The 13,110-nt window shown below is 35.5% G+C and overlaps 1 pseudogene; it reads left to right on the forward strand.

Moving 5' to 3' along the window:
* Positions 1–962: 962 nt before the first annotated feature.
* On the forward strand, positions 963–9,243 carry LOC116126541 (annotated as a pseudogene).
* Positions 9,244–13,110: the final 3,867 nt, after the last annotated feature.

Below are 13,110 nucleotides of genomic sequence, written 5' to 3' on the forward strand. Positions count from 1 at the left end.
ACTCAACTTTTGTCGCGCTCACTTTGGCTATTTTTCTCAAACACAATACAATCGTTCCTTAACTCCATGGAATAGATCAGAGGAGTTTGGGAAAACCCTAATTTCATCATCTTCGATCTTCACCAATCATTACCAGGTCACTTTCTTCTCTCTTATTGTCATTGATCCAACTATTATTTTTCATCTGATCGACTTTGTTTCTCTTTATTATTTTCGATTTTTCATGCATCGCTGTAGATACATGATTTCGTATGCAGTTTTCGCTTCTTTTTCTATGAGTTAGTGAATTGGATTTAATGACTTGACAATAAGTTTGTTTTAGCTTGATTTGAGAATATTAGGTATTAATTTCTTGAGAAAATAGGAAATTAAAACATCCCATGCCCACGCCCCATTCACCTTTACTGCCAGTCCAATTGCGCCCAACCACAACCACGGCTACCTACACTGCTAAGCCATTACACACAACAATACCTTTTGCCCACCTTACCATTCATCCCTCCCAGCATCTTCCCTTAGCCTAAACATCACCTACCTGCTGTCTCACAAGCTACCACTAAACCACCTCTTCCAAGCGCCACACACCACCCACATTGCGCCAAAAACACAGCCCAATAGACCAGCTACCACACGGCCTACACAGCCAACATACAGCATTTCAAAGCCAACCACACACATCACCATACAACAAATGTGCAGCCCACATACACTCTCACCCTCAGCAACAACAATTATAATTAGTAAAATGGTCTTGAAACTTGTTTTGTTTGTTATGTTTGGTTGATTCTGAACAGGGAATGATCCCCGCAGAGAATTCCCCCAGCAAATCACCTACGTAGGGAGCTAGATCGATCATTTGTCGCCTCCTCATTGCGGCTACGGTTTATTGGATATGGAGGGAAAGAAATATGAGTTTATTTAAAGGTGAGAGGCATAATATCCAGTGGGTTGAGCTTCAAATCATGTCAGTTGTTAGGTTCAAGTTGGTTAGTCTTAAGTTCAAGAACACTACTGTCACAACCGGGGGCTATCCTCTATCCCAATGGTACTCATGTTACTTGGCCAATGTATAAGTCCAAAGCTCAAGTCACGAGAGAGGTGTTCGCAAGGTGGAGAGACCACGAAGTGAAACAAAGCCATGAGGGTCTGAAGGAGGCATGGCCAGAAGGACCCATAGTGAACAATACCTTCGACATGTCCAACACGTGGGGAAGCCCTTGAGCCCAAAGCTGGCAAGATAGAGGATAACCCCTGATCATGACAACTGCGCGGGTCTGTAATTTATTGGAGGAATAGGGTATCTCTAGATGTTGCATTGGTGAGAATTATAAGGACGACTCATGTACCCTATAGTATAAGCTATTTGTGTTGTTCTTGGTGGGTTCTGATGTCAGCCTTTTGGGAGCCTAGGGGTTTTGGTGAGGCTGGTGGGTTAGTGTGGAGATGTTGTGTTAGTCTTTGGGGTTTAGTTTTTGAGGTTGTGTTGATTATTGCCAGAGTGCTCTTTCTTTGGTTGCTTGTTGCCTTGTGGCTAGATGGTTTCTTCTTTTTTGCTTGCTGTCATGCCTTGTGTACAGGTGGTTGGAGAGGGACAGTAGGTTGGGCGGGTTTTTGCCATGGCTGCGTGGTTTTCTTTGGTTGGTTTCAACTACTGGTGGTGGTTTGAAGAGCCTTGGGCTAGTGAGTGGTTGCTGTTGTCCTGCTTTCCCAGGCCTGTTTTTCTGTCCTAGACGATTGGCGTATCAAAAAAAAAAAAAAAAATCTTGAAGTGTTAGCTGATGGTTCTTTGCCACATTGGCTGATATTCACTTGTCTTCATCGCATTAATTGGCTGACATTATCAATTAATCTTTAAGTTTTGGCTGATGGTTCTCTGCAGCTCTCTTGCTGTTCAAGTTTTTTTTTGTTGCTTTTTGTGGCAGTGTCTTTTTCTGCTTGGTGGTGTTTCTAGGTTTGTGTATAGGCTTTTGTGCTCCGAGTGTGAGCTGCTTTGTAAAGGATTGTACATCCTTGCTTCTCTTGTTCTCTTGAGCTTTCTCGTTCCTTGGCTTTTTCTCCTAAAGTCAGGGTGCTAGGGAGTTTTCTCCCTTTTTAGGTGTAAATTCATTATTTTTATAAAATTACTATTAGCCAAAAAAAAAAAAAAAAACCACCACACCTCCAAACAAACTCAACTCCAACTGGTGAGCTGGGCAACATCTATCGATGGAGGTGGTAAGGCGTAGGGCTGAGCAACCATCGTCCGATGAACTACTGCCACCCAGGCACTACACCACCTATAACTCCTTCCTTTTTCCTTTCTTTTGTTTCTTATTATTCTTCTTCCTTTCTTTTTTGTTCTCCTTTCCTTCTTTTATTTCTTCTCTCCATGGTTGCTTGGCCCTCGTGGCAGCTAGATTTTTGCGGCCGCGTGAAGGCCTCGTGGCGGTTAGATTCTGGTTGCCTCGTGGCAACTAGATTTTGGCCGCTTTTCCCACCACAAAGCCCTCACGTGGCGGCCAAAATCTGGCCACCTCGAGGGCTAAGAAGTGGCCATTTGGCTATTGCTTTTGGCCCACGCCAAGGCCAAATTTGGCTGCCACAAGGCCTCCATGCGGTGTCGAAGAAGAGATTAGGGTTTGGTTGCTGGTTAGGGAGGGAAAGAGAAGCATGGTTGCTGGGAGGCTATGGTGAAGGAGAGAGAAAGAAGTGGCAAAAGAGAAGGAGTTTTAGAGAAATGGTGCTTGTGAGATAAATGTGAGATGTGGAGGGTTATTTTAAAAGTTATATTTTTATTTCAGATTTAAAGAAAGTGCAAATGACCCCTTTACTTTTGACCATTATATTAAACAACCTTTTGTGAATTTATGAATGTAAATTTTGTATTTACGAAACCAAGGTTGAAAACTAGCTATTTTGTAAGACATACGGCAGGAACATGTCGTGTACTGAATCCTTTATTCAATTAATTTCGATTTAACAATAATCATCGGGTCCTTAATGGATGCATAACGTTGTAATGCCCCAGACACTCATGTGATAAAATGAGCTGGCAGTCGTTGAAAGTGGCAGTAGTGAGTAGACCGTTAGCATACCTGGAAAACTTTTGATTAAAAAATTAATTTCAATGTGACTTTAAAAGTGTTTTGGCAGAATCAATGCAGTTAATGGCTGCTTATTTGATGGTCTTCTGTTCATTTTCTTTTTACAATATTATATATATTTTTTGTCTTTTGTGAATCTATTCATTCATTCTTTATGCCTTCCAACTTTATCTTTTCTTTTTCTCGGTTATCTCTTCTAATCACTTTGTTCAATTTTGAGGTTCAGAGATTGTCAAAAAAAAAAAAAAAAAAAAAATTCAAACCTAAGAGATAGTAAATGTACAGGACGGTACATGATTTAGTTACTAAAATTATAATAAGGTTTTAAAGATCAATAATAAGCATTAATGGCAGCAGATGAGAGTATATTCGTAGGATCACATGCAATAATGAATTTCATAAGTAAAGGAGGCTTTTATTTGGTGGTTTTATGAAAGTCATCGTGAAATTTCATTTTCTGTATGGAGCATTGTATACGAATCTCTTGAAACAAACTTATTTCTATTGATTCAATAATCCTTTTAAGACAGGATTCATATTAGCGAGAATAATTATTGAGAATGATATTAAATTACATTAAGATGTAATATTTTTGAAATATCATTACATATAGTTAAAATATCACAACTAAAGTAATGTTCTGTATACAAACTATTTCCTACAAACTGATGTGATAACCTTGCATGTTTGACATATTATTTATCTTAATTATTACGTTTATCTCTAATTCAAAATTATTTGATCACATTAAAACACGTAATTTATACAAATGAGTTTGTATGAAAAGATGTTTAGGACAAATTAGAGATAGTGTGGATTGAAATACGGTCTCATATTTAATTCTCTATCTAAGCATTCGTGATTTAAGTGAATGGTATAATAGTGGATTGTTGCGCTACTCTCCTCCGAGGACGAGTCATGGTGCACGCAAGTTAAGTTAGATAACTTGGTTAAAAAAGAAAAACAAAAAAACAAAAAAAAAAAGGGCCAAACCTTGGACTCTCGAATTCCCCACAAACAAGTCATTTAGAAGTTGATTTTTCAAATGCACATGGGAGATGAAATATATATAACTTTGGTACGCTCCAAAGGCCAAAGTGGATTAAATAATTTTCGTGAACCCATAATAGTAAATATAGAAACTGATAATACGAATTACTTGTCTCTTATACGCGTCAAGATGAGAGAAAAGTTCTTAACATACTAAAATTAAAATCTCACCCATAATTACACGTGTCAAATCAACAATATACAATACAATTATAACTTCATATATATGTGTGTTACGTAAATTAATGACATTATAAATATATAACAATTAATAAACAAGAAATGGAACGTTTAGAATATTCATAGTTGGTGCGGTCTTGGAGGTGTGTATGTGTGTGAGCTTGAATTTTTTTTTTTTTGGGTAACCGGATATATAATTCAGAGTTGGTGTGGTCTTGGAGGTTCGCATGTGTGTGAGTTTGAACCTTTTTTTTTTTATAATCGGGGTATTAAAGTTAATTTACGTACATCTCAACTAATTCTCAATGTTTATTGAACATTTTATAAACCTATAATCAAATAAATCATAATATTATAATGAGTAATCTCAAAATTTGAACTCAAAAACTTAAAAAGAAGGGACAAAACTCTTTAAAATCCCTTTGGTTTCGTGAGCCTGAATTTTAAAGCCTTTTTATTTTTTTTTCCCTCTGGAAATTAATGAATTTAATAAAGAAAACGGAAAATCCAAGATTGAGTATGAGGTACAAAAACTTGTGCAAATGTGAAGGGTGGTGCCAGTCTGTCAGTCTCTATTATTTTCCAATTTTTCTCAATGTCACCGGCTGCACCCGGTTTAAGCTTTTTTTGTCACCCGAATAATGACAAATTATGGTTTGGATTTGAAATATGAGCAGGAAACAATCCTAATCAATGTAATTTCAAGCTCATTTGTATTGTTTAATAAAGTACAAGGTTTATTGTATTTTGTGTATAGATACGTTGAGTTCTTTCAAGTTGTATATTGTTAAATGTTATTTTAATTCAACGGTTTAGAGTCATTTTTCTAATTTCTTCATCCATTGCACATCATATTACGTCTAATTAACTTAAAATTTCCAAATACTACAAGAAGAAGCCGCTCTATCTTTCTTTATGTGAAAAAAATCCTTAATAAATTAGTGTGAAATATGTTCTAAACAACTCCCATTCATCTCCAAACTCATTTTACGTTGCGTATACTCATGGCTCTGATGAGGTCCCTTCTCTGTATTTTCATGCACATTGTTCTATTTTAAACCCTCTGTTTCGCTGCCGACCCCTATGTCAACTACGTTTTGAAAGTCTCTTACATCACTGCCTCGCCTTTGGGTGTTCCTTAACAGGTTCATTCTCTTAACTGGCTTTGTAGAACAATTTTTTTTTTGTTTTAATTATTTTTTATCTGGGTTTTTGTTGGGTTGCCGCATACACTGATAAAAATGGTACCTTGGTCATGGTTTTTTAACTTATTTTGTTTCTGGTTTTGGTCTTGGTTCTACTGGAAATAACAGTGTAGAAATTTTTTTTTTTTTCCTACGTGGGTGTTGATTGATTTTCAGTGTGGTTTTGAAAGATTTGAGCTTTTTGTTGAATATGGTGTTGTTTAAGGGTGGTTCTAGATTAAAAGCACAAGCTTGTTTCTGACTTTTTACTCGCTTTGATACTAATTTTCCATTTGCACCAGTAAACGAGATTTAAGGGCCAGTTGAATAGCTCAAGGTCTATAAATGTCAGTTTGAGTTGATTATGTTCTTCATTATTTTTTGTTCTAAAGATCAATTTTTCAATGAGAAAAATTTTCTTTATGTTTTTTGTTGTTATTGCTGTTGAATTCAATTTTGTGGTTGAGCGTAGTTAATGTAGTAAGGGACTTAAATATTTCACTTCAGATTTGTTTAAAGAATTTTATGTGCATTTTATTTTTCTCTGTTTGAACCCAAAATAACTCTATATGAATAATTTGAAAAAGTAGTTGAACTAAGTAGTGCATTTTGTTTTTCCTAAAGCATGTAGGCATCGTTGAATATACTCTGTAGTTTTTTTTTCCCCAGTACAAAGTTTATCGGGTCTGAATTAGGATTTTGATGGTTTTGAGTTGTACAGAACTTTGAATTAGTTGTATTGTTATTAAAGGTAAATAGCTTGTGATTGCAGGTTATAGCAGTTAATGATAAGTTTCCTGGCCTCCCTATCAATGCAACTACTAATTACAATGTTGTTATTGATGTGACGAATGAATTGGATGAAGATCTCCTAATGACTTGGTAGGTTTAAGCCAAACTTTTTTTTTCTCATATATTATTATAAGGACTTAAAATCTATCTCTATCTCCTCTTTCCCTCCTTTTTCGTTGTGTCATTTTGAGAAAAATGAGTTTGATGGTTGAGCAGGCCTGGGATCCAAATGCGGCATAATTCATGGCAGGATGGTGTTCTTGGAACAAATTGTCCAATCCCACCAAAATGGAATTGGACTTATCAGTTCCAGGCCAAGGACCAGATTGGGAGCTTTTTCTACTACCCATCACTTAATCTTCAGAGAGCATCTGGTGGCTTTGGTGGCATTATTATTAACAATAGGGCAATCATTGCAATTCCATTTGCACCGCCAGATGGAGATATTGTTATTCTGATCGGTGACTGGTATACCCGAAACCATACGGTTAGTACTTTATTTTAGGGTTGATACATTATGTATTTCACAACATTGAAGGAGTGATTGTAGCTTTATCTCTAATATTGGTCTCTTTCTTGATGTTAGGCACTGAGGAAAGATCTGGACTCAGGGAAGGACCTTGGGATGCCAGATGGAGTTCTCATTAACGGGAAGGGACCTTGCCGATACAATACCACCCTTGTTCCCGATGGCATTGAATATGAAACTATTAATGTAGAGCCAGGTAATATAGTTTTGGCATTTATAATTTTTTCAACCATTTTTCTTCATTGCAGTTGTAATGACTTTGCTTTGTGCTGCAAGACACCTGTGTTCTTTTATTAGTTTGATAAAACCATGCCTCATCCCTGGTTACTAGTTCTTTCATTTATTTATTTATTTTTTGGTGGTTTTCTTGGAATACTTAAGTTTCTTTAGCCCTGAATGTTCTTTTACATAAGCTGAATGCAAGTACTGAGAAACTGGTGCTGATTGTTGGTCATGCTGTCACTAATTCTAATGGAAAATACTTTGAACTTTTCGAACTTTAATTGACAGTGGCATAATGTTGTGCAGGAAAAACTTACCGAGTGCGTGTGCATAATGTCGGGACTTCAACTAGTTTGAACTTCAGAATTCAGAATTCAGAATCATAATCTGCTTCTTGTCGAAACAGAGGGATATTACACAGTGCAACAGAATTATACCAGCTTTGAAATTCATGTGGGTCAGTCTTATTCGTTCTTAGTGACAATGGATCAGAATGCAACTTCTGATTATTACATTGTGGCCAGTGCGGCTAGATTTGTGAATGAATCAGTTTGGCAAAAAGTGACTGGAGTTGCCATCTTGCACTACTCCAATTCAAAAGGTCCAGCATCTGGTCCTTTGCCGGTAGCGCCTAGTGACATATAAAACACATGGTCAGCAATGACCCAGCCAAGGTCTATCAGGTTTGTTTCTAAATTTGAAGACTTTTACTACATAAATACATTCATTTTTGCTTTTTCTACGATATGTGGAAGTTCAAAATTATTCTCCGCTTACCACTTATGGTTTCTTGTGATGAATATGTTGCTTAAATTGACTAATTTAGTTTGTACTTTTTATAAGGACCCCCTAACCTTCATTTTGTCTTAAAACTGGATATTTTATACAAAATTTATGATATTTAAATGGCGGTTTATCAGTCTATATTAAATTCTAAATTTTTGTGTTGACCAGGCAAAATACAACTGCTAGTGGAGCTCGTCCAAATGCGCAGGGATCTTCCATTATGGTTCAGTCAATGTGACTGATACTTATGTTATAAGGAGTTTGCCACCAACAACGATTGACGGGAAACTTCGTGCTACAATGAATGGGATTTCCTTTCTCAAACCTGATCTACCAATCAGGCTTGCTGACAAGCACAATGTGAAGGGAACTTATAAACTAGATTTTCCAGCTAAGCCTCTGGATAGAACTCTACGGATTGACAGATCTGTTCTTAATGCTACATACAAGGGATTTGTAGAAGTTATATTGCAAAATAATGACACCAGAATGCAGAGCTTTCACATGGATGGTTATTCATATTTTGTGGTTGGGTAAGAGTGTTTATATTGTTTAAGAAATTCGCTTATCCATCTTTCCAAATTGTTCAGAATTTCAACTATCATAATAATTTGGCTGACTGCAGGATGGACTTTGGTATATGGTCAGAAAGCAATAGAAATAGTTATAACAAGTGGGATGCGATTTTTCGTTGCAAAACAGAGGTTGGTAAATCCTGTACCTACATTTGTAATTGTATTGCTTAAAATTTTAAATTATGAGAGTGGGGGTATTTTTAGTCTATAGGAAAAACAGAATGATCTTTTATTGCATTGGAAGCTGTAATTTCTGGGGATTTTGTTATTTTAAAGAACCATTTGTCTGAAATTACTATGAATTTTTAAGACATTTAGTTTGCATATCAACAAGCTCATTTTCTTATTCTGAAAGAAAAATCAGATGGATTTTTGGCATGGAAAATGAGAAAGGTCTTTTGAAATGGTAATTGAACAACGCCATATTAATTCCTCTCATGTTTCTTCTGTGTAGGTTTATCCAGGGGGGTGGACAGCAATCCTTGTCTCTCTTGATAATGTTGGAGTATGGAATCTTAGAGTAGAAAACCTGGATCGCTGTTATCTCGGCCAAGAAACATATATGAGAATTATCAATCCTGAGGAAAATGGCGGGAAAGAGATGTCTCCTAATAATGTTTTATATTGTGGTGCCCTTCAAAGCTTGAAGAAGTATCCACCCGAAACCCCTTTTCATTAAATCTCTTTTCCTTTTTCCCTTCTAACGACTATTAATTCACATAACTAATTTTGCATCTTTCAGACCGCAGAGTCATTCAGCTGCAACATCAATTATGATAGGAGTATCAAAGATGGTCCTTACTTTTGTGTTGGCACTCTCTGTTGGAATTTTCATTTCTTGATAAACTCTCATGCGGATGGGTGAGTTCTAGCGGCTTGTTCCGGTTCGGTTGTAGGCAGGATTTAACAGTGAGTTGTTGTTTAGATTAGGTTTACAGATTTTCATACAAATTCTTTCCCTGGTGTTAAATGACATTTATTTTGTTTTTTATTTTAAGGTTATTGCGGATCCATCATTCTTATAATGTTACATGCCAATTCTCAATATCATTTTTTGTATTTTATACCTTTATTTACCTACTGACAACTATTATGTTTCATTTTCATCTCTAAACTTCTTTTTCTTTTTAATCTCTATATATCACTTTGTGAATGTTTGAAACTGGCAAGAGGTCCGATTCGTATGGTTTCTACTTGCTAGTGCTTTTAAGCCCTAGAGGGTTCTTTTATTCTAGCTTAAAATGCGCATGCTTCTGAATCTTCTCTGGTCATCCCACTACACTAGCTAAGAACACTTTTCCTGCATCCGACTCTCCCAACCAATGAATCTAGCACTCTCTCCTTATAGCAGGTAATATTATTTACTTAAATATGGTCACAGTTCAGGTTGTCGATTTTAATTGTTTCCATTTCATGTGTTAAAGCAAGTGATATCTCGCTGGAAGTATGATAATGCGATCTGCATGCCTACACGATCTGAAGCTTGAGATCAAATGTGCAAACTAAGATGGATGTGAGTTGTAGATAGATGATTAGTAACGATCTGCAGAGCATGCGACGCAATGTGCATGCAATTTATGGAAGCAGTTTCCCTGTTCTTGAAGATGAAAAATGATCTATGAGAGTATTGGTAAGTCAGATTATTATTATATATTGTTTAAAATTTTAACCAGATGAATAATAAAATCTTGTTGACATTTGAATGATCAGGTTGATCATTCGATTGTGGAAAGCTTTGGGCAAGGAGGGAGGAGAGTTATAGCGTCCAGAATTTATCCAACGGAGGCAATCTATGGAGCTGCAAGATTGTATTTGTTCAACAATGCAACAGGAGTTAATGTTACGGCCACACTCAAAATCTGGCAATTGAATTCTGCCTTTGTTCATCCTTTCCCCTTTGTGGACAAAATTTAGAAATCAAATCAAAACCCATTTGAGTTGAGCCCATTTCTTCATTGCTCTAGCTCTAGGTGGTTGCCAAAAGTTGTGCAAATTTTGTGGCAACTTTATTACTTCATTTTTTGGTAGGGCTGTCGTTTAATTATTCTCAATCTAAATATAAAAATAGAAAAATGCTCGGTTTACAACTCAATCTCACCACCTTCTCTTACAACCTTCGACGTGACAGTTTGTAATTAGTCAGTTCATAAATAAGTTTCGTCTAATTGCTATGCGTCCAGTCTATCTGACCAATTGCGAGCTACCACATTGGGAGTTATGAGATTGAGTTGTGGATTTAACATTACTGATAAAAATATCAGTCTTGAATAATTATTAAAGAGAGACAGTAGTAGTATAGCAAATTGACCGGCCTCTTTGGAAGCCAATTTATTATATGGAGTAATAAATCAGTAACTACCCACAACAAAATCAAAACTTCTTCCACTGAATAGAATTTTAAGTAGCAGTGAATACAATTGAAAATAATAATATCATATGAATTTGTATAAATATTTTATACATGTAAGATTTTTTTTTTTTTTTTTTTTTTTTGGTCATAATGAAACATTCATTCCTTAATAAACAAGGCATACATATAAGATAACAACATACATATGAAAGTCATAGTCTAGAAGACAAACAAACTAATCCAATTGGATATTAACATTTATCCTGAAGACAAATCCTCAATATACTCGTAAGGCAAGAAGACAACTAATTCAAATGCAGAGAATTCGAAGCTGTTAACGTTGCAACCTCATGCACTAACATATTAGTTTTCCTATTGATCCACTGAAACTCAACTTAGGAACAACTGTGGGCAAGGTTGTGTATATCTATCATAATACCATCAATCTCCTAAAAAACTTTTTCCTTCATGAAGGTCATAATCAGATCAAGACAATCTGTTTCCAATAAGACCCTACTCAAACCCAGATTGGCAGCCAAAACTACAGCTTCCCTAACAGCTAGCGCCTCTGCTACAAGGGGTGTTGTAGCGGAATTTTTTTTTTTTTTTTGGTTTTTTTTTTTTTTTTTGCTTGCTCCATTAACAACATACCTCTATCGTCCCTTATTTCAATTCCCATCGCTCCATTATGAGAGTACTTTATAAAAGCTACATCACAATTGATTTTAAACCATTTTAACTTGCTGAACTTCTTGCATTGGATTAATTTTTGCGCCTCGAAACACCACTTCATTTCGCATTTTCCAAATTACCCAGCTAAGATTGGTGATATTGGCTTTGACACTTTCTGGTTTTTTCAAAGATGAAGACAACATCAAGAATTTTTCCAACAACCAGTCTTCCAATTCCAATACTTGTAGGCTTCTAACATCCCATTAGAAATCATTCAATGAGTTATAAAATTGTATGGGTTGGGCTTGGGTAACCATTCTCAATCCAGTTGACCCAAAAATTAGTCCATTATGTAGATCCTGTATTTCAAACCATTGTTGATAGGCCCATCCATTCATCATTTTCTCCATAAGAGCCTACTTGCAGACCGATCTCTAAGTTAAAATATTCATCCCAAAATACCATGACTTGTATTTGCTTGATTATAGAAAAGTCAAAGTACTTAATCCCATAATCTATTCAATTAATTTCGATTTAACAACAATTATCGGGTCCTTAATGGACGGATAACGCTGTAATGCCCCAGACAGTCAAGTGATAAAATGAGCTGGCAGCCGTTGGAAGTGGCAGAAGACCGTTAGCATACTTGGAAAACTTTTGATTAAATAACTAATTTCAAATTTCAATGTGACTTCAAAAGCGTTTTGGCAGAATCAATGCAACCAATCGCTGCTTATTTGATGGTCTTCTGTTTATTTTCTTTTTACTATATTATATTATATATATATATTTTTTTTTGTCTTTTGTGATTTTTATTATATTCTCGTCTATCCATTCTTTATGCCTTTCGACTTTATCTTTTCTCTGTTTATCTATTCTAATTTGTAGAAAAAAATTCATTAAAAAAAAAAAAAAAAAAACCTAAGAGATTTAGTTTTTAAAATCATAATAAGGTTTTAAAGATCCAAGGCCAACAAACATAGGAATTCTGCATTTCTGTAATCCAATAATATTGATTGAACAATTTGGATAGAGTTTTTATCTGATCGATAGTTTCAAGATTCCAAAAGATTAATTAAAATGTCATCAAATTGATTCAAACACGTCAAAAAAAAAAAAAAAAAAAACAAAACAAAACAACTTGGATGCAGGGCATACACATCTTTAATATGATCTTCCATTCATTAATTGACAATTCCTAAGCAGAACAACTCTTCATTGTTTGATTGAAACAATAAATTCGACCCACCAGTTATAAATATAATGGACAATATCCTCTGCAGACTGCAAAAAGGTCTCTTATTTGTCACTCCAAAGTGAAAAAATAATCACAATCTACGAGGTATTGGAAATATTAAATAGTAAATTTGTGTAACATTAATAATATTGCCCGTGTCACGTTGAAGTAAAAGTTATGGTGATGTGGAAGCATGCATGAACGATTTCGAAATTGAATTCAAAAGAGAAATACAGTCAGAGGAAGCATTAACGGTAGCAGATGAGAATATATGCAAAGCTGACAATGTTGTTCGTAGGATCACATGCAATAACCATTTTTTCAAGTAAACGAGGCCTTATTTGGTAATTTTATGCTAAAAAATCATGTCAGTTTATATGTATCAATCAGAGTTTAACAAGATTTTACGTCATCTAGAGCTTGCCACGTCACCTAAGACAGAAAGATGTT

Source organism: Pistacia vera, unplaced genomic scaffold, assembly GCF_008641045.1.
Source record: "Pistacia vera cultivar Batoury unplaced genomic scaffold, PisVer_v2 Contig180, whole genome shotgun sequence".
NCBI lineage: Eukaryota > Viridiplantae > Streptophyta > Magnoliopsida > Sapindales > Anacardiaceae > Pistacia > Pistacia vera.